This window comes from Anomaloglossus baeobatrachus, chromosome 3, assembly GCF_048569485.1.
Source record: "Anomaloglossus baeobatrachus isolate aAnoBae1 chromosome 3, aAnoBae1.hap1, whole genome shotgun sequence".
Classification (NCBI taxonomy): Eukaryota; Metazoa; Chordata; class Amphibia; order Anura; family Aromobatidae; genus Anomaloglossus; species Anomaloglossus baeobatrachus.
Genome location: NC_134355.1, coordinates 673,878,444 through 673,905,493, shown reverse-complemented (window position 1 = coordinate 673,905,493; position 27,050 = coordinate 673,878,444). Strand labels below are relative to the sequence as shown.

The 27,050-nt window shown below is 47.7% G+C and overlaps 1 long non-coding RNA gene across 1 annotated transcript in view; it reads left to right on the top strand.

Annotated features, from left to right (window-relative positions):
• LOC142295753 (uncharacterized) overlaps positions 1-27,050 on the top strand; it is a 311,869-nt gene that overhangs the window by 173,405 nt on the left and 111,414 nt on the right. The gene's annotated exons all lie outside the window — the stretch shown is intronic.

The following is a 27,050-nucleotide window of genomic DNA, read 5'->3' as shown; positions in this document are numbered from 1 at the left end:
CTAGTGATGAGTGGGCACTACCATGCTCGGGTACTCAGTACTTGTAACTAGTGATGAGCGGGCACAACTATGCTCGGGTGCTCAGTACTGGTAACTAGTGATGAGCGGGCACTACCATGCTCGGGTGCTCAGTACTAGTAACTAGTGATGAGCGGGCACTACCATGCTCGGGTGCTCAGTACTGGTAACTAGTGATGAGCGGGCACTACCATGCTCGGGGGCTCAGTACTGGTAACTAGTGATGAGCGGGCACTACCATGCTCGGGTGCTCAGTACTGGTAACTAGTGATGAGCGGGCACTACCATGCTCGGTGCTCAGTACTGGTAACTAGTGATGAGCGAGCACTACCATGCTCAGGTGCTCAGTACTGGTAGCTAGTGATGAGCGGACACTACCATGCTCGGGTGCTCTGTACTGGTAACTAGTGATGAGTGGGCACTACCATGCTCAGGTGCTCAGTACTCGTAACTAGTGATGAGCGGACACTACCATGCTCAGGTGCTCGGTAACTAGTGATGAGTGGGCACTACCATGCTCAGATGCTCAGTACTGGTAACTAGTGATAAGCGGGCACTACCATGCTCGGGTGCTCTGTACTCGTAACTAGTGATGAGCGGGCACTACCATGCTCAGGTGCTCTGTACTCGTAACTAGTGATGAGTGGGCACTACCATGCTCAGATGCTCAGTACTGGTAACTAGTGATGAGCGGGCACTACCATGCTCAGATGCTCAGTACTCGTAACTAGTGATGAGCGGGCACTACCATGCTCAGATGCTCAGTACTGGTAACTAGTGATGAGCGGGCACTACCATGCTCAGATGCTCAGTACTCGTAACTAGTGATGAGCGGGCACTACCATGCTCAGGTGCTCGGTACTCGTAACTAGTGATGAGTGGGCACTACCATGCTCGGGTACTCAGTACTTGTAACTAGTGATGAGCGGGCACTACCATGCTCGGGTGCTCTGTACTTGTAACTAGAGATGAGCGGACACTACCATGCTCGGGTGCTCAGTACTCGTAACTAGTGATGAGCGGGCACTACCATGCTCAGGTGCTCGGTACTCGTAACTAGTGATGAGTGGGCACTACCATGCTCGGGTACTCAGTACTTGTAACTAGTGATGAGCGGGCACAACTATGCTCGGGTGCTCAGTACTGGTAACTAGTGATGAGTGGGCACTACCATGCTCGGGTGCTCAGTACTAGTAACTAGTGATGAGCGGGCACTACCATGCTCGGGTGCTCAGTACTGGTAACTAGTGATGAGCGGGCACTACCATGCTCGGGTGCTCAGTACTAGTAACTAGTGATGAGCGGGCACTACCATGCTCGGGGGCTCAGTACTGGTAACTAGTGATGAGCGGGCACTACCATGCTCGGGTGCTCAGTACTGGTAACTAGTGATGAGCGGGCACTACCATGCTCGGTGCTCAGTACTGGTAACTAGTGATGAGCGAGCACTACCATGCTCAGGTGCTCAGTACTGGTAGCTAGTGATGAGCGGACACTACCATGCTCGGGTGCTCTGTACTGGTAACTAGTGATGAGTGGGCACTACCATGCTCAGGTGCTCAGTACTCGTAACTAGTGATGAGCGGACACTACCATGCTCGGGTGCTCAGTACTCGTAACTAGTGATGAGTGGGCACTACCATGCTCAGGTGCTCGGTAACTAGTGATGAGTGGGCACTACCATGCTCAGATGCTCAGTACTGGTAACTAGTGATAAGCGGGCACTACCATGCTCGGGTGCTCAGTACTGGTAACTAGTGATGAGCGGGCACTACCATGCTCAGATGCTCAGTACTCGTAACTAGTGATGAGCGGGCACTACCATGCTCAGATGCTCAGTACTCGTTACTAGTGATGAGTGGGCACTACCATGCTCAGATGCTCAGTACTGGTAACTAGTGATGAGCGGGCACTACCATGCTCAGATGCTCAGTACTCGTAACTAGTGATGAGCGGGCACTACCATGCTCAGATGCTCAGTACTGGTAACTAGTGATGAGCGGGCACTACCATGCTCAGATGCTCAGTACTCGTAACTAGTGATGAGCGGGCACTACCATGCTCAGGTGCTCGGTACTCGTAACTAGTGATGAGTGGGCACTACCATGCTCGTGTACTCAGTACTTGTAACTAGTGATGAGCGGGCACTACCATGCTCGGGTGCTCTGTACTTGTAACTAGAGATGAGCGGACACTACCATGCTCGGGTGCTCAGTACTCGTAACTAGTGATGAGCGGGCACTACCATGCTCAGGTGCTCGTTACTTGTAACTAGTGATGAGCGGGCACAACTATGCTCGGGTGCTCAGTACTGGTAACTAGTGATGAGCGGGCACTACCATGCTCGGGTGCTCAGTACTAGTAACTAGTGATGAGCGGGCACTACCATGCTCGGGTGCTCAGTACTGGTAACTAGTGATGAGCGGGCACTACCATGCTCGGGGGCTCAGTACTGGTAACTAGTGATGAGCGGGCACTACCATGCTCGGGTGCTCAGTACTGGTAACTAGTGATGAGCGGGCACTACCATGCTCGGTGCTCAGTACTGGTAACTAGTGATGAGCGAGCACTACCATGCTCAGGTGCTCAGTACTCGTAGCTAGTGATGAGCGGACACTACCATGCTCGGGTGCTCTGTACTGGTAACTAGTGATGAGTGGGCACTACCATGCTCAGGTGCTCAGTACTCGTAACTAGTGATGAGCGGACACTACCATGCTCGGGTGCTCAGTACTCGTAACTAGTGATGAGTGGGCACTACCATGCTCAGGTGCTCGGTAACTAGTGATGAGTGGGCACTACCATGCTCAGATGCTCAGTACTCGTAACTAGTGATGAGCGGGCACTACCATGCTCAGATGCTCAGTACTCGTAACTAGTGATGAGCGGGCACTACCATGCTCAGATGCTCAGTACTCGTAACTAGTGATGAGTGGGCACTACCATGCTCAGATGCTCAGTACTGGTAACTAGTGATGAGCGGGCACTACCATGCTCAGATGCTCAGTACTCGTAACTAGTGATGAGCGGGCACTACCATGCTCAGATGCTCAGTACTGGTAACTAGTGATGAGCGGGCACTACCATGCTCAGATGCTCAGTACTCGTAACTAGTGATGAGCGGGCACTACCATGCTCAGGTGCTCGGTACTCGTAACTAGTGATGAGTGGGCACTACCATGCTCGGGTACTCAGTACTTGTAACTAGTGATGAGCGGGCACTACCATGCTCGGGTGCTCTGTACTTGTAACTAGAGATGAGCGGACACTACCATGCTCGGGTGCTCAGTACTCGTAACTAGTGATGAGCGGGCACTACCATGCTCAGGTGCTCGGTACTCGTAACTAGTGATGAGTGGGCACTACCATGCTCGGGTACTCAGTACTTGTAACTAGTGATGAGCGGGCACAACTATGCTCGGGTGCTCAGTACTGGTAACTAGTGATGAGCGGGCACTACCATGCTCGGGTGCTCAGTACTAGTAACTAGTGATGAGCGGGCACTACCATGCTCGGGTGCTCAGTACTGGTAACTAGTGATGAGCAAGCACTACCATGCTCGGGGGCTCAGTACTGGTAACTAGTGATGAGCGGGCACTACCATGCTCGGGTGCTCAGTACTGGTAACTAGTGATGAGCGGGCACTACCATGCTCGGTGCTCAGTACTGGTAGCTAGTGATGAGCGGACACTACCATGCTCGGTGCTCAGTACTGGTAGCTAGTGATGAGCGGGCACTACCATGCTCAGGTGCTCAGTACTGGTAGCTAGTGATGAGCGGACACTACCATGCTCGGGTGCTCTGTACTGGTAACTAGTGATGAGTGGGCACTACCATGCTCAGGTGCTCAGTACTCGTAACTAGTGATGAGCGGACACTACCATGCTCGGGTGCTCAGTACTCGTAACTAGTGATGAGTGGGCACTACCATGCTCAGGTGCTCGGTAACTAGTGATGAGTGGGCACTACCATGCTCAGATGCTCAGTACTGGTAACTAGTGATAAGCGGGCACTACCATGCTCGGGTGCTCAGTATTGGTAACTAGTGATGAGCGGGCACTACCATGCTCAGATGCTCAGTACTCGTAACTAGTGATGAGCGGGCACTACCATGCTCAGATGCTCAGTACTCGTTACTAGTGATGAGTGGGCACTACCATGCTCAGATGCTCAGTACTGGTAACTAGTGATGAGCGGGCACTACCATGCTCAGATGCTCAGTACTCGTAACTAGTGATGAGCGGGCACTACCATGCTCAGATGCTCAGTACTGGTAACTAGTGATGAGCGGGCACTACCATGCTCAGATGCTCAGTACTCGTAACTAGTGATGAGCGGGCACTACCATGCTCAGGTGCTCGGTACTCGTAACTAGTGATGAGTGGGCACTACCATGCTCGTGTACTCAGTACTTGTAACTAGTGATGAGCGGGCACTACCATGCTCGGGTGCTCTGTACTTGTAACTAGAGATGAGCGGACACTACCATGCTCGGGTGCTCAGTACTCGTAACTAGTGATGAGCGGGCACTACCATGCTCAGGTGCTCGTTACTCGTAACTAGTGATGAGTGGGCACTACCATGCTCGGGTACTCAGTACTTGTAACTAGTGATGAGCGGGCACAACTATGCTCGGGTGCTCAGTACTGGTAACTAGTGATGAGCGGGCACTACCATGCTCGGGTGCTCAGTACTAGTAACTAGTGATGAGCGGGCACTACCATGCTCGGGTGCTCAGTACTGGTAACTAGTGATGAGCGGGCACTACCATGCTCGGGGGCTCAGTACTGGTAATTAGTGATGAGCGGGCACTACCATGCTCGGGTGCTCAGTACTGGTAACTAGTGATGAGCGGGCACTACCATGCTCGGGTGCTCAGTACTGGTAATTAGTGATGAGCGGGCACTACCATGCTCGGGTGCTCAGTACTGGTAACTAGTGATGAGCGGGCACTACCATGCTCAGGTGCTCAGTACTCGTATCTAGTGATGAGTGGGCACTACCATGCTCGGGTGCTCAGTACTGGTAACTAGTGATGAGCGGGCACTACCATGCTCGGGTGCTCAGCACTTGTAACTAGTGATGAGCGGGCACTACCATGCTCGGGTGCTCAGTACTCGCAACTAGTGATGAGCGGGCACTACCATGCTCGGGTGCTCAGCACTTGTAACTAGTGATGAGCGGGCACTACCATGCTTGGGTGCTCAGTACTCGTAACTAGTGATGAGCGGACACTACCATGCTCAGGTGCTCGGTACTCATAACTAGTGATGAGCGGGCACTACCATGCTCGGGTGCTCAGTACTCGTAACTAGTGATGAGCGGGCACTACCATGCTCGGGTGCTCAGCACTTGTAACTAGTGATGAGCGGGCACTACCATGCTCGGGTGCTCAGTACTCATAACTAGTGATGAGCGGGCACTTCCATGCTCGGGTGCTCAGTACTCGTAACTAGTGATGAGCGGGCACTACCATGCTCGGGTGCTCAGTACTCGTAACTAGTGATGAGCGGGCACTACCATGCTCGGGTGCTCAGTACTCGTAACTAGTGATGAGCGGGCACTACCATTCTCGGTTGCTCAGTACTAGTAACTAGTGATGAGCGGGCACTACCATTCTCGGTTACTCAGTACTAGTAACTAGTGATGAGCGGGCACTACCATGCTCAGGTGCTCAGTACTCGTAACTAGTGATGAGCGGGCACTACCATGCTCGGGTGCTCAGCACTTGTAACTAGTGATGAGCGGGCACTACCATGCTCAGGTGCTCAGTACTAGTAACTAGTGATGAGCGGGCACTACCATGCTCAGGTGCTCAGTACTAGTAACTAGTGATGAGCGGGCACTACCATGCTCGGGTGCTCAGTACTAGTAACTAGTGATGAGCGGGCACTACCATGCTCGGGCGCTCAGTACTGGTAACTAGTGATGAGCGGGCACTACCATGCTCGGGTGCTCAGTACTCGTAACTAGTGATGAGTGGGCACTACCATTCTCGGGTGCTCAGTACTCGTAACTAGTGATGAGCGGGCACTACCATGCTCAGGTGCTCTGTACTGGTAACTAGTGATGAGTGGGCACTACCATGCTCGGTGCTCAGTACTTGTAACTAGAGATGAGCGGACACTATCATGCTCGGTGCTCGGTACTTGTAACTAGAGATGAGCGGACACTACCATGCTCAGGTGCTCAGTACTGGTAACTAGTGATGAGCGGACACTATCATGCTCGGGTGCTCAGTACTGGTAACTAGAGATGAGCGGACACTACCATGCTCGGGTGCTCTGTACTGGTAACTAGTGATGAGCGGGCACTACCATGCTCGGGTGCTCTGTACTAGTAACTAGTGATGAGCGGGCACTACCATGCTCAGGTGTTCAGTACTGGTAACTAGTGATGAGTGGGCACTACCATGCTCAGGTGTTCAGTACTGGTAACTAGTGATGAGCAGGCACTACCATGCTCGGGTGCTCAGTACTGGTAACTAGTGATGAGCGGGCACTACCATGCTCAGATGCTCAGTACTCGTATCTAGTGATGAGTGGGCACTACCATGCTCAGGTGTTCAGTACTCGTATCTAGTGATGAGCGGGCACTGCCATGCTCGGGTGTTCAGTACTGGTAACTAGTGATGAGCGGGCACTACCATGCTCGGTGCTCGGTACTTGTAACTAGTGATGAGCGGGCACTACCATTCTCGGTTGCTCAGTACTCGTAACTAGTGATGAGCGGGCACTACCATGCTCGGGTGCTCAGTACTGGTAACTAGTGATGAGCGGGCACTACCATGCTCGGGTGCTCAGTACTGGTAACTAGTGAGGAGCGGGCACTACCATGCTCAGGTGCTCTGTACTCGTAACTAGTGATGAGCGGGCACTACCATGCTCGGGTGCTCAGTACTGGTAACTAGTGATGAGCGGGCACTACCATGCTCGGGTGCTCAGTACTGGTAACTAGTGATGAGCGGGCACTACCATGCTCAGGTGCTCAGTACTGGTAACTAGTGATGAGCGGGCACTACCATGCTCAGGTGCTCTGTACTCGTATCTAGTGATGAATGGGCACTACCATGCTCAGGTGCTCAGTACTCGTAACTAGTGATGAGCGGGCACTGCCATGCTCGGGTGCTCAGTACTGGTAACTAGTGATGAGCGGGCACTACCATGCTCAGGTGCTCAGTACTGGTAACTAGTGATGAGCGGGCACTACCATGCTCAGGTGCTCTGTACTCGTATCTAGTGATGAATGGGCACTACCATGCTCAGGTGCTCAGTACTCGTAACTAGTGATGAGCGGGCACTGCCATGCTCGGGTGCTCAGTACTGGTAACTAGTGATGAGCGGGCACTACCATGCTCAGGTGCTCAGTACTGGTAACTAGTGATGAGCGGGCACTACCATGCTCAGGTGCTCAGTACTGGTAACTAGTGATGAGCGAGCACTACCATGCTCAGGTGCTCAGTACTGGTAACTCGTGATGAGCGGGCACTACCATGCTCGGGTGCTCAGTACTGGTAACTAGTGATGAGCGGGCACTACCATGCTCAGGTGCTCAGTACTGGTAACTAGTGATGAGCGGGCACTACCATGCTCAGGTGCTCAGTACTGGTAACTAGTGATGAGTGGGCACTGCCATGCTCAGGTGCTCAGTACTGGTAACTAGTGATGAGTGGGCACTGCCATGCTCGGGTGCTCAGTACTTGTAACTAAGTCTATTTATCTTTCTGCCTCTCTCTAGGAATTGTCCCATGTGAGTCCAGCATTTCCCTTCTGTGCTGGTCTCGGTGCATTACTCCGGGTGCATCGCTTCCCGGTGACCTCACACTTTCCTGTTATGCAGTAAACATACTGATGTGTATTGCAGCTGCCGCTCGCACCGTGTCACTGTTTTTAAGGGCCTTGCGGAAATACCACTTATATGACGCATAGAGATGCACATGAAATTCATACTTCCAGGTATCTATTGTCTCCGGGTGTTTTTATGAGATGATGATGTGGGCTCGTATCCAGCGCTACTCCAGATCCTTTCTCCGCTCAACATTTCCTATTTACCTTGTTATTTCCCTTCCTCTGGGGAGTCTTCAGAAAATCTGAGCAACTGAAACGTTGTCTTCAAGTGAATAAGTGGCTTTGTATCTTCTAATATCTTCACAAGAAGGTAGTATCAGTGGAATTTCAGGTTCGAAGACCCCCACCCATCACTACGCAAGGTGGGACTAAGGTGACCTTCAGAGCTTGGTGTCCTCTTTTTGCTCCTGTCGGCTTGGAACAACTTCACCTGGATGGACCGTCGTTCTAACAGTCTGTCACTACCCCACTTTTAGATCTACTAATAAAGTGCAGCGGAATATGTTGGCTCCAACAATTTATTACTTATGCTTAAAAATTAATTTTTCCTAAAATAATAAAAATAATAAAATTCTCAGGCCAAAAAATGTGTACTAATATATTTCCCTCTTTTTAGGATTCGTGTCCCGCTTTTGGTAAAAAGCAATTAAAATTGGACAAATTTGTACAATGTGAACTGGCCTTAAGCTTGGGTGACGCAACCTCCTAAGGGAAGATGCACAACCGCGATTTGAAGCTCCGGGCCCAGTGTGACGTCATCTGTGTGTGTGAAAGTCAGGAAATTCACGCAGCTCCTGTCCACAACGAGAGATCACTGACCGGGGTTGCACCAAGTGATCCGCAAATCTCTAAGGTTTGCAAGTTACCATTTTACCTTCACACGCTGCGAAATCGCTAACGAGATGTTGTTGGGGTCACGGAATTCCTGACGCACACCCGGCCTCGTTAGCGACATCGTAGCGTGTGACAGCTAAGAACGACCGTTAACGATCAATATTACTCACCTTATCGTTGCTCGTTGACACGTCGTTCAAATTCCAAATATCGTTGCTGTTGCAGGACACAGGTTGTTCATCGTTCCTGCGGCAGCACACATCGCTACGTGTGACACCGCAGGAACAAGGAATATCACCGTACCTGTGGCCTCCGGCAATGAGGAATGAAGGAGGTGGGCGGGATGTTCCGGCCACTCATCTCTGCCCCTCCGCTTCTATTGAGCGGCCGCTTAGTGACGCCGCTGTGACGCCGAACAAACCGCCTCCTTAGAAAGGAGGCGGTTCGCCGGCCACAGCGACGTCGCAAGGCAGGTAAGTATGTGTGACGGGTGTTAGTGTGGCGCCCTGGACAAGCCAGGTCGTCACAGAACTACACCAACACACCCCACTCCCCGGTTAGGCACACCGAATCCAAACACAAAATCCTTGTTGCCTTCCTCCAGGGGCTGATGTCCACACCAGGGGGTGGGCCAGGCAGTTGGTCCCGCCCACCGAGGAGTTCACAGTCGTGGAGGCGGGAAAAGGGAGACAGTTAGAGTTTGAAGTTGAAGTAAGAGGAGTGAAGTGGTAGAGGAGCAGACTGAAGGCGGTCCGGGTGCGTGGCCCGGACGGTACAGCAAGGTTGGCAGACGGTGGTGACCGTCTGCAGGAGAGGCCGATTGGAGCAATCCGTATGGACCGTGGACGGGCGGTGGCCCGGCGGTACCGGACCGGAGAGTAAAGAGAAGGCAGCACCATCCGGCAGGGCTTACGGACCCCGACCAGGCTAGGAGTCGCCGTTAAATTGGTCAAATCTGTTAGCGAAGGGAACCTCCGGGGTTTCCCAGCAGTCAAGACCCGATTGAAGGTGACAGCTCACACCGTAGAGGGAAACACAGTCACCGCCAAGGCTACAGTTCCCACGGCCAGAGCCTGCGGGCAAAAGGGGCTCCTTCAGCACCCATCGAAGCTGGGGAGCGGGTTACCGGTGGGAAGCCATTGGAACCGTAACACAACGCAGGTGCAGGGAAAGGCAGTCACCATCAACCTGCCGGGAGGAGAAACACCGCAGCCGCCTGTGGGACCCGTCCATCCAGCCGTTTGTTTGACCAGAGACTCCGTGTGAATTACTGGCTGAGTGAGTACCACCGTGCCGTGCGGCACAGCGCTGCCCCCGCGACCCTGCACCTCACCAGGCCCCGTAACCCGCCTGCCATCCACCCCTACCCCCTTCACCGGGCCCCGGGACAACCAACCCCCCTACCCATGGAGGGGAGAACCAACATCCAAGCTGCTCCCTGTCATCGCTCCCAGGATCCCCGTCCAGAGCAGCGGTGGTGTCACCAATCTCACCACAACCGTAGGTGGCGTCACGGACAATATCCCTAAACCCAAAACACCCCCTTTCACTCACGGGCGAGGAACGCCGCTCGAGTCCCCGGGATCCGGCCCGTCGCTCGAGCCACCGAGCAGCAGCAGCAGCAGCCGGACCCAAGCAGTGGGTGAGCGCAGCGTCCCCTCCTCCGCCCACGACAACTTGGCGTCACGAACAGGATCTTACCGCTCTGACGTCTGATAGAGGTGCGCCTTGTGACCGCCGGAGGTGTCCGGCCGAAAATTTTCAGAAGCCGCCATTTTGGGCGCGAAAAGTCCCCGCTCGATCGTCTCCTCGAGCAGTGGAGGCGCGAAAGCCAAAAACCCCGCCCCTGTAGAGGAGGAGCCGGAAAAAGACTAAGGGGGGCGGATGGCGTCTGGCCGCATGTAGCTCGCGGCTATAGGAGCAGGGACGCCGGGACCCTGCGATCTGCTGATTCCCGCAAAGTATGTCCGCCCCACCCAGCTACTCGGAGGCTACGGAGCCGGTGCCCGGAACAGCGGCGTGGCTTAGGGCCCGAACGGCAGGGATCTGCCGACGCTACCGGAGTCAGATATGTATGCTGATGGAGCAGTGGACCGCGGAGGTGGAGGAGGTAGCTGCGGTCGCCCGGGTGTATGGAATGGAGGCCATGATGGAGGAGCTGGCGAGTGACCCATGCCCCTGTGTCCCCGAGGGACCTGCCGTTGCGGCTGAGGGACCCGGTCTTCCCCTGGCCCCCATGCCGCCTCCGTCTTCCCTGCCCGTGCACCGCGCTGCTTCTGGTCCGTCTGGCGTACACCCCTTCGTAGCATTGGCCGAGAGAGTGGCGATCCCGGAGGCTGCGGCAGCTGGGGCGACCCGCCTGGCGCAGGGACGGATGATAGCGACTCCGGACCGGATACAGAGCCTGTTTCGGAGGAAAACGAGGGGGTCGTTTCCCTGTGTGACATGGAGGCCACTTACATCCACTGGAGCGGAAATAACGGGTACCGTGCGGCCCTTCCTCGTCGCGCCTGCTATGCGCTGGAGGGGCTGGTTCCCGTGTTCCTCCACCCGGGGCCGGCTGAGGACGATGAAAGTCAGCAGTGAAAGTCAGCGGAGCACCGCTGCAAGTTGTCCCCGTTGGGACCACCAGCACCGTTTAAAAGTTTTGAATGATAAGTGAAAATGATCAACCGAAGGAACGTTTATCTGATTTACAACCGTGATTGAACCGGTCGTTGCCGGCAACTATTGTCCCCGTGGGGACTGTTTGTAACCATGCGTAGAAAACTGCTACGGACAAGCCCGAGAACTTGCAGGGCAACCACGAACTTGTGGAGTGTAAATAGAAATGTTGGGCTTGATACCGTGACCGCCTCCGGAGAGGCTGATTTGGAGGATGGGCCTGGAAGAAAAGGATGGCCCAGGCCCGCCACTACTGAAACCGGTGGCGATCCTCCGGGGGGTTCAGGGGTTCCCCATGGACGTGGGTCCCCTGAAAGGGACAGAACCCGCTCGGGCAACTTGGTGCTGGATTGGGGTCAAGGGGTGATGCCCCTTTGCTTAGGGGCAGCATCAGGGCCAGGTTGCTTGGGTGGGAGAGAGCGGAAGCCGTAACCGTTATTGATTAAAAATGTTTGGTAACGTTTAAGAAATGTGCCTCCCGATATGGGAAGATTGAAATATGCTTGTTTTTACATGTTTACCGTTTTATGTTTTACAGTTAAAATAAAACCGGTGATGGACAGGCAGCCCGCGGACGGTCTGCGCTTTACTAAGGGGGAATGTGGCGCCCTGGACAAGCCAGGTCGTCACAGAACTACACCAACACACCCCACACCCCGGTTAGGCACACCGAAGCCAAACACAAAATCCTTGTTGCCTTCCTCCAGGGGCTGATGTCCACACCAGGGGGTGGGCCAGGCGGTTGGTCCCGCCCACCGAGGAGTTCACAGTCCTGGAGGCGGGAAAAGGGAGACAGTTAGTTAGAGTTTGAAGTTGAAGTGAGAGGAGTGAAGTGGTAGAGGAGCAGACTGAAGGCGGTCCGGGTGCGTGGCCCGGACGGTACAGCAAGGTTGGCAGACGGTGGTGACCGTCTGCAGGAGAGGCCGATTGGAGCAATCCGTATGGACCGTGGATGGGCGGTGGCCCGGCGGTACCGGACCGGAGAGTAAAGAGAAGCCAGCACCATCCGGCAGGGCTTACGGACCCCGACCAGGCTAGGAGTCGCCGTTAAATTGGTCAAATCCGTTAGCGAAGGGAGCCTCCGGGGTTTCCCAGCAGTCAAGACCCGATTGAAGGTGACAGCTCACACCGTAGAGGGAAACACAGTCACCGCCAAGGCTACAGTTCCCAAGGCCAGAGCCTGCGGGCAAAAGGGGCTCCTTCAGCACCCATCCAAGCTGGGGAGCGGGTTACCGGTGGGCAGCCATTGGAAACGTAACACAACGCAGGTGCAGGGAAAGGCAGTCACCATCAACCTGCCGGGAGGAGAAACACCGCAGCCGCCTGTGGGACCCGTCCATCCAGCCGTTTGTTTGACCAGACACTCCGTGTGAATTACTGGCTGAGTGAGTACCACCGTGCCGTGCGGCACAGCGCTGCCCCCGCGACCCTGCATCTCACCAGGCCCCGTAACCCGCCTGCCATCCACCCCTACCCCCTTCACCGGGCCCCGGGACAACCAACCCCCCTACCCACGGAGGGGAGAACCAACATCCAAGCTGCTCCCTGTCATCGCTCCCAGGATCCCCATCCAGAGCAGCGGTGGTGTCACCAATCTCACCACAACCGTGGGTGGCGTCACGGACAATATCCCTAAACCCAAAACACCCCCTTTCACTCACGGGCGAGGAACGCCGCTCGAGTCCCCGGGATCCGGCCCGTCGCTCGAGCCACCGAGCAGCAGCAGCAGCCGGACCCGAGCAGTGGGTGAGCGCAGCGTCCCCTCCTCCGCCCGCGACATTAGCGATGTTGTGCGCCACGGGCAGCGATTTGCCGGTGACGCACAACCGACGGGGATGGGTGCTTTCACCAGCGACATTGCTAGCGATGTCGCTGTGTGTAAAGCGGGCTTAAGTGTCCAAAAAAGTAGTGCATCTAGAGGCGCCCACTTTTTTTTTTTTTGAGGGGGGGCAGAGCAGCCTACTGATGGGTAGGTGCTAGGGATGAGTGAATGGCTGCTCCAGTGGCCTCCTCTGATTAGTAGACCTGGCTAAAATCATGTGTGTCTTAAGCTACAACAATGATGCAACACCAGGCCTGCAAATCAGAAGCAGCTCCTGATGGTCTCATTTTTTCCTTTTCTTGATCATTATTATCATGAAGAATTTTTGTGATTCTGTTTGGGATCGTTTTTCGCTATAAAGTAGATAGCTCACCCACATATATATTTTTACCATACAGTTTTGCTTGTAAGACTACATACACAACTGGTCTCCTTATCAAGAGCCAGAAACCCATCAAATCTGTTATCATCTCTAAAAATTCAACCTTTTTTTTTTCCTGAATCGGCAAAAACTCTTCCTGTCGCTCTTATTCATTCTCGTCTGGACTATTGTAACTCTCTACTAATTGGTCTCCCTCTTACTAAACTCTCCCCTCTCCAATTCATCCTGAACGCAGCAGCCAGGATCATATTCTTCTCCAACCACTACACCGATGCCTCCACCCTGTGCCAGTCATTGCACTGGTTGCCCATCTGCTATAGAGTACAATAAAAACTTATCGGTCACAATTCACCTCTGGATTTTGTCTATTACTCAGTTGTTTGTATTCCCCGGGTCCTTGCCAGTGGACAGGACTTGTTTGGTGCCTCGTTACAGTAATCGCCTTGCTTTATCTTTGGACTGTTTCCACCTGATCTTCACCAGTGATAGTTCCTAGTCTGCAGTGTGCGCTTCTGGTTCTTATGAGTGTGTTCTGATCCTCGTCCCGCTACCCCAACTTCCCTCCCTGTCCACCACTCTGTCCGTCTTGTCTGTGCTCCCTGACTTCCTGACCCTCTGCTTGTCTTGTTTCCTTAGTCCCGGCCGCTTCCCCCCTTTTGTACTGACATTTCCCTTCAGCTTCTGACGTTGACTTGTTCTCTGACTATGGTTCTTCTCCCCATCTGTATCTGACGTTACCTCCCAATTACCAGGGGCAGCACAGTGGCTCAGTGGTTAGCACTGCAGTCTTGCAGCGCTGGAGTCCTGGGTTCAAATCCCACCAAGGACACCATCTGCAAGGAGTTTGTATGTTCTCCCCGTGTTTGCGTGGCTTTCCTCCGGGTTCTCCAGTTTCCTCCCACACTCCAAAAACATACAGATAGGGACCTTAGATTCTGAGCCCCAATGGGGACAGTGTTGCCAATGTATGTAAAGCGCTGTGGAATTAATAGCACTATATAAATGAATAAATTATTATTATTATTATTATTATTAATTACCGACCTTCGGCTTCCACGTGACTTCGGCTCCTCTTCCTCCTTTGCACTGACGTGGCCTCCCAGCTCTGACTCTCGGTGTGTACGACCATTATGCTACCTCTCCGTCTAGATACTGGTGACATCTAGTGCGCAGATGACGTATTACACCTAGGAGATCTACATCTCTTCTGTGTACTTGCGCCCCCTGGTGGTAGCATTACATTATTACTCTCTCCCACAAAACTCTCCACAGTCTCACACCTCCCTACATCTCCTCCCTCATCTCTGTCCATCATCCTTTCCACAGTTAATATTATTATTAATAATAATATAAAAAGAACATTTATTCACCTATATAGCACCATTAATTCCACGGCACTTTACATATATCAGCAACACTCTCCCCATTGGGGCTCACAATCTAAATTCCCTATATGTATGTCTTTGGAGAGTGGGAGGAAACCAGAGAATCCAGAGGAAACCCACACAAACACGGGGAGAACATACAAACTCCATGCAGATCGTGTCCTTGGTGGGATTTGATACCAGGACCATCACGCTGCAAGACTGCAATGCTAACCACTGAGCCACAGTGCAGTTCTGCACCATTTTATATTTCCTTCCTCCATGTATCGCCTACCCTTGTCCTTCGTTCTACTAATGACCCAAGACTGACATTCTGAATAATATGAACCTCCTACTACCGTCTCGAAGACTTTTCGGGAGCTGCGCCAATTCTCTGGAGTGTCTGTATATGTTCCCCCTGAATTGTACGATGCTGCGGAATATGTTGTCGCTATAGAAATTGAAAAAAATATTATTAATATTGTTGTATTTGCTGAGTGAAGTCTACCCTTCTCAATAGTTTATCGAGGTGCTATTCTGTCTGGCTTGGAGGTGTGGGCAATGTTATGGGTGCACCTGTTTCTGAGTCAAATTGTGATGAATTGTATTCTTGACCACTTCTTCGCATCTAGAGGTCACTTCATTTTTGAAACAGGTGAAACTATAGGTGGAACCTTTGAGATTTGGAAAACCACTTAAGGCTTAGCGCTCGTTCCTGGAGCTTCTACTTCTGGCTTGGTGGTTTGGGGTATGTTATGGGTGCACCTTCGTCTGGTTCAGAAGGTGGTGATGGATTGTATATTTAGTCGTGTCATTTCCACTTCATGATTGTGGGGATCTGATCCACTGATCCTGGGGAGAAGGTGCCATAGGACTGGATTTTCAATCTTGACCATCACTTTGGGTAGAAATTCCATTGACATGGAAATCGATCTCCTGTGATTGGAATGATTGACCTAGGTGTTTTTGCCCAGTTTTCCATCGACGCAGAAAAGAACTTCAAAAAGTTCTGTAAACTTTTTTTATTCAAATTTCCATTGGTTCAAACTTATAATTTTCTTATTATCATATTCAAAGCAATTATTACTAAGATCAGATGGATACAATGTATCGTGATGTCTATGGCAACTACATCAAACAAGCAAATGTGGAGTTTGCCTTTTTGAGGTTGGCCAGAAAACATCAGGTCGCAGTCCGGACCCCGCAGTAACGTGCACTTCTTTGTCATCTATTATTTTGTCACCGTCGCCTAATGTCAACAACGTATTTTTGTCATCTGATTTTTGCCAAACATGAAACGTCCTCAGAGCCCGGTGGTGACTCACAACAACAGGAAACTATCACAATACGTTATTAACATTTTTTGGGGGGTGATCAAGGTCGTAGTTATAGGAAATACTTAACACTTCCAATTATGGTTATTGTTCAGTTCTGTATATTATACGGGATCTACTATAATTCACTATTTTATGGACGTTACCGTATTGGGGTTTTAAAGGATGGAAATCTCTAGATGGAAAATAATAACAAAAATTAAGAAAAAATAGCAAGTTATAAAGTTGTACTTTTTAGAAGTAGAGTAACAAAAATATGGTGTATGCCCAAGTATAGGGTAATAATATCTTATCAGCACCAACTGTCATCTCCTATGCAGAGGGAAGGAGGTGGGAGGAGCTAGAGATGAAGCTCCTCCCCTTCACCTCTATATAATATCCTATCAGCACCAACTGTCATCTCCTATGCAGAGGGAAGGAGGTGGGAGGAGCTAGAGATGAAGCTCCTCCCCTTCACCTCTATATAATATCAACACCAACTGTCATCTCCTATGCAGAGGGAAGGAGGTGGGAGGAGCTAGAGATGAAGTTCCTCCCCTTCACCTCTATATAATACCTTATCAGCACCAACTGTCATCTCCTATGCAGAGGGAAGGATGTGGGAGGAGCTAGAGATTAAGCTCCTCCCCTCCACCTCTATATAATATCAACACCAACTGTCATCTCCTATGTAGAGGGAAGGAGGTGAGAGGAGCTAGAGATGAAGCTCCTCCCCTTCACCTCTATATAATATCAACACCAACTGTCATCTCCTATGCAGAGGGAAGGAGGTGGGAGGAGCTAGAGATGAAGTTCCTCCCCTTCACCTCTATATAATACCTTATCAGCACCAATTGTCATCTATGTAGACAGGAGGTGGGAGGGGCTAGAGATGGAGCTCCTCTCCTACACCTCTATATAATATCCTATCAGCACCAACTGTCATCTCCTATGTAGAGGGAAGGAGATGGGAGGGGCTAGAGATGGAGCTCCTCACCTTCACCTCTATATAATATGCTATCAGCACCAACTGTCATCTCCTATGCAGAGGGAAGGAGGTGGGAGGGGCTAGAGATGGAGCTCCGCCACTTTACCTCTATATAATATCCTATCAGCACCAACTGTCATCTCCAATGTTGAAGGAAGGAGGTGGGAGGGGCTAGAGATGGAGCTCCGCCCCTTTACCTCTATATAATATCCTATCAGCACCAACTGTCATCTCGAATGTTGAAGGAAGGAGGTGGGAGGGACTAGATATGAAGCTCCTCGCCTTCACCTCTATATAATATCTTACCAGCACCAATTGTCATCTCCTATGTAGAGGGAATGAGGTGGGAGGGGCTAGAGATGGAGCTCCTCTCCTTCACCTCTATATAATATCCTATCAGCACCAACTGTCATTTCCTATGCAGAGGAAGGAGGTGGGAGGGGCTAGAGATGGAGCTCCTCCCCTTCACCTCTATATAATATCCTATCAGCACCAATTGTCATCTCATATGTAGAGGGAAGGAGGTGGGAGGGGCTAGAGATGGAGTTCCTCCCCTTCACCTCTATATAATATCCTATCAGCACCAACTGTCATCTCCTATGTAGAGGGAAGGAGGTGGGAGGGGCTAGAGATGGAGCTCCGCCCCTTTACCTCTATATAATATCCTATCAGCACCAACTGTCATCTCCAATGTTGAAGGAAGGAGGTGGGAGGGACTAGATATGAAGCTCCTCGCCTTCACCTCTATATAATCTCTTACCAGCACAAACTGTGAGCTCCTATGTAGAGGGAATGAGGTGGGAGGGGCTAGAGATGGAGCTCCTCCCCTTCACCGCTATATAATATCTTACCAGCACCAACTGTCATCTCCTATGTAGAGGGAATGAGGTGGGAGGGGCTAGAGATGGAGCTCCTCCCCTTCACCTCTATATAATCTCTTACCAACACCAAATGTGATCTCCTATGTAGAGGGAAAGAGATAGGAGGGGCTAGAGATAAAGCTCCTCTACTTCATCCACTATATATATACCGACACCTATATATACACTATATAGACCGACACCTCCACCCAGTGTGACAGCGTGTCTAGCTGTTTGTAATCACGCACGCTGACTGCATGTCACTAGTGGTGTAAAAATTAGTAACTAAATTAAAAAATGGTGTAGGATCCACCATATTATGATACCTCTTCTTGGCAGGAGATGCAGATTTGTGAACTTAGTTCACCTCAGGGGAGAACACGGAGTTCAATGAGGTCTCCTGAGGTCAGTTTACCTGTGGTCACAGGTGGGGTACCATAGGAACCTATAGATGTGACCACAGATAAACTGAGTGACATCACCGCTCACAGCTGCTGCTCAGTCAGTCTCTGCCTGAAGCCACAGCGTGCGGACATTGTGGGACTTTGTGTAGATTATTTCTGAACTGCGTGTTTGTGGTTAATAAATTGGAGAAAGAGGGTGAGGGTTATGTGGATTTCATTTCAAATAAAGGATTTTTTCGGTGTTTGTGTTTATATCTTTTCACTTACAGATTAGTAATGGGGGGTCTCATAGACCCTTCCCATTACTAATCTAGGGCTTAGTAGTAGCTGTGAGCTGTCATTAACCCCTGAATGCCACCGCACCAGGGCAATGGAGATGAGTCAGGTAAAGTGCCAGGATTATCCCCTCTAATGTTTTGAACAACTCTGGGCAGCTGCAAGCTGCTTTTTTTTACCCTGGCAGTGCCAATAACTATGGGTCTCCCCAGCCTGAGAATACCAGTCCCCAGCTGTTCGGCTTTATCATGGGTGGGTATCAAAATTGGGTATCAAGATTTGAGGAGTATACGACTAATAGTTCTCCTGTGGACAGATTCTCCCCAATGAGCTGTGGATCTCTGTGGCTCCTGCAGTGATCATGAGCCTTTTGGCTGCTTCTGTCATTAGTGCTCTTCTTCTTGGGATGTCAGTATTGGTGGACGCCATGTCATGGCAGCTTTGCAGTTGTCCCATACGCCATAAAGTTTTGGATGATGGATTGGACAGTGCTTGAAGAGATGTTCACAGCTTGGTCTATTTTTTCTTTTTATAACCTAACCCTGCTTTACTTCTCTCCACAACTTTATCTTTGACCTGTCTGGTGTGTTACTTGGTTTTCATTATGCTGTATGATTCCTAAACAAATCTCTGACATCTTCAGAGAACAGCTGTAGTTATACTGAGAATAAATTACACACAGGTGGACTCAATCTAGTAATTATGTGACTTCTGCAGGCAATTGGTCTGTCAGCATTCTATTTAGGCCAGTTTCAGACGTCAGTGTTTATGTCAGTCCAACACGCACTGTGTGGTTCCACGCACACACAGAGATATGTCCATTTTTTCTCTGGCAGCACTGATATCACACGGCCCGTACATTTGATGTGATTCGTATGACATCAGTGTGACACGTAACGGAGAAAACACGTGGCTTTGGAATAAAATGATTTTTTGTACTCACTTGTCTCCAATGCTTCAATCTTCGGCGCAGTTGTCACTTGCTCCTGACCCCCGCTAATTAAGCTCAATGCATATGCACTTTACCATGGGCCGGAAGCAGCAGCGCCAAGGACTGCATCACCGAGACAGATAAATATCCAGCAGTGTGTGCAGTGATATCAGGATGTCATTGGAGTATTCAATGAATTCTGTTGACCTCCTGATGACACCCTGCAACATCCGCGCTACCTCAGGTGTACTGATAGTGACTTCCTTAGTGTGGTTCAGTAGGCTACACAATCATGGGGTAGACTAATGATGTCCAGAAGGCAGTCATTGACACACTCCACAAGGAGGGTAAGCCACAAAAGTTCATTGCTAAAGAAGCTGACTGTTCACAGAGTGCTGTATCCAAGCATATTAATGGATAGTTGAGTGGAAGGAAAAAGTGTGGTAGAAAATGGTGCACAAGCAGCTGGGATAACCACAGCCTTGAAAGGATTGTTAACGAAAGGCCATTAAAATATTTGGGGGAGATTCACAAAGGGTGGACGCTGCTGGAGTCAGGGCTTCAAGAGCCACCACACACAGACGTATCCAGGACATGGGCTACAAGTGTCGCAATCCTTGTGTCAAGCCGCTCATGACCAATAGACAACGCCAGAAGCCTCTTACCTGGGCCAAGGAGAAAAAGAACTGGACTGTTCTCAGTGGTCCAAGGTGGTGTCTTCAGATGAAAGTAAATTTTGCATTTCATTTAGAAATCGCGGTCCCAGAGTCTGGAGGAAGAGTGGAGAGACCACAATCCAAGCTGCTGGAGGTCTAGTGTGAAGTCTCCACAATCAGTGATGGTTTGGGGAGCCATGTCATCTGCTGGTGTAGCTCCACTGTGTTTTATCAAGACCAAAGTCAGTGCAGCCGTCTACTAGGAAATTTTACAGCACTTCATGCTTCCCTCTGCCGACAAGCTTTTTTGGAGATGGAAATGTCATTTTCCAGCAGGACTTGGCCCCTGTCCACACTGACAAAAGTACCAATACCTAGTTTAATAACCACAGTATCCCTGTGCTTGATTGGCCAGCAAACTCACCTGACCTAAACCCCATAGAGAATCTATGATAGACACCAGCGCCAACAATGCAGATGAGCTGAAGGCGGCTATCAAAGCCACCTGGGCTTCCATCACACCTCATCAATGCCACAGGCTGATCGCCTCCATGCCACATTGCCGCATTGATGCAGTAATTCATGCAAAAGGACCCGACCAAGTATTGAGGCAATTACTGTACCGCGTTCTCAGGAGGCGCCAACATTTCTGAGTGTAACATCATTTTATCAGTTAGTCTTATATAACCTTCTAATTTTCTGAGATAATGACTTTTGGGTTTTCATTGGCTGTAAGACATAATCATCAACATTAACAAAAATAAACACGTGACATAAATCCCTCTGTGTGTAATGACTCTATATAATATATAGGAATAGATCTCTCTGTGTGTAATGACTCTATATAATATATAGAAATAGATCCCTCTGTGTGTAATGACTATATAATATATAGGAATAGATCCCTCTGTGTGTAATGACTCTATATAATATATAAAAATAGATCCCTCTGTGTGTAATGACTCTATATAATATATAGGAATAGATCACTGTATGTAATGACTCTATATAATATATAGAAATAGATCCCTCTGTGTGTAATGACTATATAATATATAGAATAGATCCCTCTGTGTGTAATGACTCTATATAATATATAGGAATAGATTCCTCTGTGTGTAATGACTATATAATATATAGGAATAGATCCCTCTGTGTGTAATGACTATATTATAGGAATAGATCCATCTGTGTGTAATGACTCTTTATAATATATAGCAACAGATCCCTCTGTTTGTAATGACTCTATATAATATATAGGAATAGATCACTATGTGTAATGACTCTATATAATATATAGAAATAGATCCATCTGTGTGTAATGACTCTATATTATAGGAATAGATCACTCTGTGTGTAATGACTATATAATACATAGGAATAGATCCCTCTGTGTGTAATGACTCTATATAATATATAGTAATAGATCCCTCTGTGTGTAATGACTCTATATTATAGGAATAGATCCCTCTGTGCATAATGACTATATAATATATAGAATAGATCCCTCTGTGTGTAATGACTCTATATAATATATAGGAATAGATCCCTCTGTGTGTAATGCCTCTATATAATATATAGGAATAGATTCCTCTGTGTGTAATGACTATATAATATATAGGAATAGATCACTCTGTGTGTATTGACTATATAATATATAGAATAGATCCCTCTGTGTGTAATGACTCTATATAATATATAGCAACAGATCCCTCTGTGTGTAATGACTCTATATAATATATAGGAATAGATCACTATGTGTAATGACTCTATATAATATATAGAAATAGATCCATCTGTGTGTAATGACTCTATATTATAGGAATAGATCACTCTGTGTGTAATGACTATATAATATATAGGAATAGATCCCTCTGTGTGTAATGACTCTATATAATATATAGTAATAGATCCCTCTGTGTGTAATGACTATATTATAGGAATAGATCCCTCTGTGCATAATGACTATATAATATACAGAATAGATCCCTCTGTGTGTAATGACTCTATATAATATATAGGAATAGATTCCTCTGTGTGTAATGACTATATAATATATAGGAATAGATCCCTCTGTGTGTAATGACTCTATATAATATATAGGAATAGATTCCTCTGTGTGTAATGACTATATAATATATAGGAATAGATCCCTCTGTGTGTAGTGACTCTATATAATATATAGGAATAGATTCCTCTGTGTGTAATGACTATATAATATATAGGAATAGATCCCTCTGTGTGTAATGACTCTATATAATATATAGAAATAGATTCCTCTGTGTGTAATGACTATATAATATATAGGAATAGATCCCTCTGTGTGTAATGACTCTATATAATATATAGGAATAGATTCCTCTGTGTGTAATGACTATATAATATATAGGAATAGATCCATCTGTGTGTAATGACTCTATATAATATATGCGTGTCCCTTTTTGTATTGAATTACTGAAATAAATTAACTTTTTGATGATATTCTAATTTATTGAGAAACACCTGTGTACATACACACACACACACAACATTGTAGTCTTTCATTCCAATGTTATTAAAACACATTTTTGAATTCTTTTAATATTTATTTTATTATTTTTACATATAGTTATAATCAGCATTGCTTTTTACATGTTATACAGCGAGTACAGCACATGTCACATTCTGGATGATACAGTAAGATGCTCCTAGAGACCGCGCTATAACTGTACATCATCTTACACTCTCAGAGATAAGCGTTAACAGAATACAAGTTACATCACATCACCGGACACTGCTCGCTTGATTTAGCACCAGTGACTATGAGAGTCCATTGGTCAATGGAAAATCTGTTCTTCAGTTTTCATAAGAATACAGCCGGATGTAATCTATAGGTGAAATAATTCTGAAAACTGAGCAAGACTTTTAAGTTAAATTATTACCAAACAAAGAAATAATTACAGTGATCACTGAAGAATGAGGAGATTTGCACCCCACATATTCCATTTTATGTACAGTCAAAATGTTCTATTATATATTTACATATTCAATATTATTGTGCAAATGGTTAATACGTGTAACAGTGACTAGCAAGGATTTTGAGCCATATGACGACAGACAGATGGATAGATATACAGATGGATAGATATACAGATAGAAGGATAGATAGAAGGATAGATAGATAGATGATAAATAGATAGAGGGATAGAGGGATAGATAGATAGATGATAGATAGATAGATAGATAGATAGATGATAGATAGAAGGATAGATGGATGGATAGATGGATAGATAGATAGATAGATGGGTAGATAGATAGATAGATAGATAGATAGATGGATAGATGGGTAGATAGATAGATGGATAGATAGATAGAAGGATAGATGGATGGATAGATAGATAAATAGATAGATAGATAAATAGAAGGATAGATAGATGAATAGATAGATGGATAGATAGGTAGATAGATAGATAGATAGATAGATAGAAGGATAGATAGATAGAAGGATAGATAGATGGATAGATAGATATAGATAGATAGATAGATAGATAGATAGATAGATAGATAGATAGATAGATAGATGGAGGGATAGATAGATGGAGGGATAGATAGATGGATAGAAGGAAAGATAGATGGATAGATAGAGAGAGATAGGAAACAAATAGATGTTTGGAAAATAGATGGTTTATAGACATGGTATACAGTATATACAAATGAGCAATAGTTGCATAGATAAGTTTCATATTGATTGACTTGAGATGGATTGCTACAAGATAGAAAATAGGTAAATACATAAGAAGTTGATATGAATTAGATAGATAGATAGATAGATGGATGGATAGAAAGAAAGATTAAACATTTCACAGTATAAAAGTATGATCGGTAGCGGTCCAACACACTGGGGCCTCCCCCAATCCCAAGATTGGGGGTTCCAAAATGCCATGTGAATGGAGCAGCAGTGCCCATGTGTGACCAATGCTCCATTTACGTCTATAGGTCTATGATCGTTAGTGTATGACCACCTCTTCCATAGACATTTAAGCCCTCTTCTTGTGATATCAACATATTAGTCATTTATATGTACAGGTGATAAACGTTGCTGGTGGGAAAACCCTTTTAGGATATGTTCATTATTGTGTCCCAATAAGGCGTCTTCCAGATTACTTTGTTTTTTTTTTAGATAAAAAATAAACCCACATACAACACTGTTTTTGCCGTAAGAATGGAGTGCCATTGGAGTGCCATGGTGCAATCCAACACAACACTGTCTTCTGTCCGTGTGGCCCATGCAAAGAATTATCCATAATTCATGACTCACTGCATTCATTTAGAGTTCGTTATTTCTAGATCAGAGCGCTGTACAGTTCTTGAAAAGTCTAAACTTTGCAGTTGCGACTAACCAAAGGAGGGGACCATGAACAAACAATGACCAAGAAGAGAATTTAGGCTGTTTTGAATTCAACAAATGACCTATGAATGCGAATGGGCTATAATACCATCAGTAGATCAGTAGAAGATGCATCGGATGAAATAAGTATTGAAAACGTCACTAATATTCTGTAAATATTGACAAGAATTTCTCACCAGATGTTAGTAACAACACATCCAATCCACACAGGCAAGGAAATCAAACCGTAGATGTCCATAAATTAAATTATGTGTAATAATGGGAAATGACACAAGGAAAAAGTATTGAACACATGAAGAAAGAGAGGTGTAAAAAGCCATGGAAAGTCATGACATAAGCTGAAATCTATCAGTACTTAGAAAGCAATCCTACAGTTATTGAAAAATGATATCAGCTGGTTCAACTAATCATCTATAAAAGGTGTCTCATTATCAAGGTGCCACACAAGAAACATCTCATGAGGGGTAAAACCAGTGATCTGTTGCAACCCTATTGTTGTAAAACATACTGATTGCATTGGTTACAGAAGAATTTCTAAATTACTGAAGATACGGATGAGTACTGTTTGGGCCACAAACCGAAAGTGGAAAGAACATCCTTTCACCATAAACCAGCCACGACCAGGTGCTCCCAGTAAGATTTTAGACAGAGGAGTGAAAATAATTATCACAATCATTGTCTAAGGGGTACTTTGCATGTTGCGACATCGCTACTGCGATATCGCCGGGGACAAATCGAAAGTGACGCACATCCGGCGCCGGTAACGACGTAGCAACGTGTAAAGCCTAGGTGCGCCGATAAACGATCACAAAAGCGTCGTAAATCGGTGATCTGTGTAGTGTTGCACATTTCCATAATATCGCTGCAGCAACAGGTACGATGTTGTTCCTCGTTCCTGCGGCAGCACACATCGCTGTGTATGAAGCCACAGGAGCGAGGAATATCTCCTTACCTGCCTCCACCGGCAATGCGGAAGGAAGGAGGTGGGCGGGATGTTTACGTCCCGCTCATCTCCGCCCTTCCGCTTCTATTGGGCGGCCGCTGTGTGACGTCGCTGCGACGCCGAACGTCCCTCCCCCTTCAGGAAGAGGATGTTCGCCGCCCACAGTGAGGTCTGCTGTGTGACGTCGCACGGCCAGCCCCCTTAGGAAGGAGGCGGGTCGCTGGCCAGAGCGTCGTCGCAGGGCAGGTAAGTGCGTGTGATGCTGCCGTAGCGATAATGTTCGCTACGCCAGCAATCACAAGATATCGCATGTGTGACGTGGGTGTGGACTATCGCGCTCGGCATCGCTATCATCGGCTAGCAATGTCGCAGCGTGCAAAGTACCGCTAAGAGCCAAGAAAGACCTGGAATCAGCAGGTATAATTGTTTAAAAAAAAAACAATAAGTAATGCACTCAACCTCCTTGACCTGTATGCATGCTCACTATGCATGACTCCAGTGCTGAACAAAAAGCATGTTCAAAAGGGTTTAAAGGTTTCTCAACAACATTTAGACAAGCCTGTAAAATACTGGGAGAATATAGTCTGGTCAGATGAAACCAAAATTGAACTCTTTGGATGCCATAATACAAATCATGTTTGGAGGCCAAAAGGCAAATCACCCCAAAAACAGCATACAACAGTGAAGTTTAGAGGTGGAAACAATATGGTGTGGGGCTTTTTTTTTTCAGAATACAGTACTGACAAACTTCATATGATTAAAGGAAGGATGAATGGACACATGTACCAAGACATCCCTGATAAAAATCTGCTGCCATCTACCAGGATGATGAAGATGAATTGAAGGTCGATCTTTCAGCAACACAATGATCCCAAATACGCGGCCAAGTAATCTCTCAATTGGTTTCAGAGAAAGGAAATAAAGCTTCTAAAATGGCCAAGCTGAACACCAAACCTGAATCCAATAGAAAATTTCCGGAAGGAACTAAAGCTCAGAGTTCATAGAAGAAGCCAGAATGTGTAGGATGTGAAGAGTGTGTGTGGAAGAATGCGCTAAAATCCCACCTGAGCAAAGCAGGAAACTAGTTTCTACATACAAGAGGTGTATTGAAGCTTCATCACCAACAAAGGCTTTATTAAATAAATTACAATAAGTGTGTTCAAATACTTTTTCACTGTGCATTTCTCATTATTACACATAATTTATGGATATCTAGGATTTGAATTTGTTGCCTGTGTGGATTGGATGGGTTGTTACTGAGATCTGGTAAGAAATTAATGTCAAAAGCATCTTTACAAATAAATTTACATAGAAAACTGGCAACGTGTTCAATGCTTATTTTACCCACTTTAGATGATATA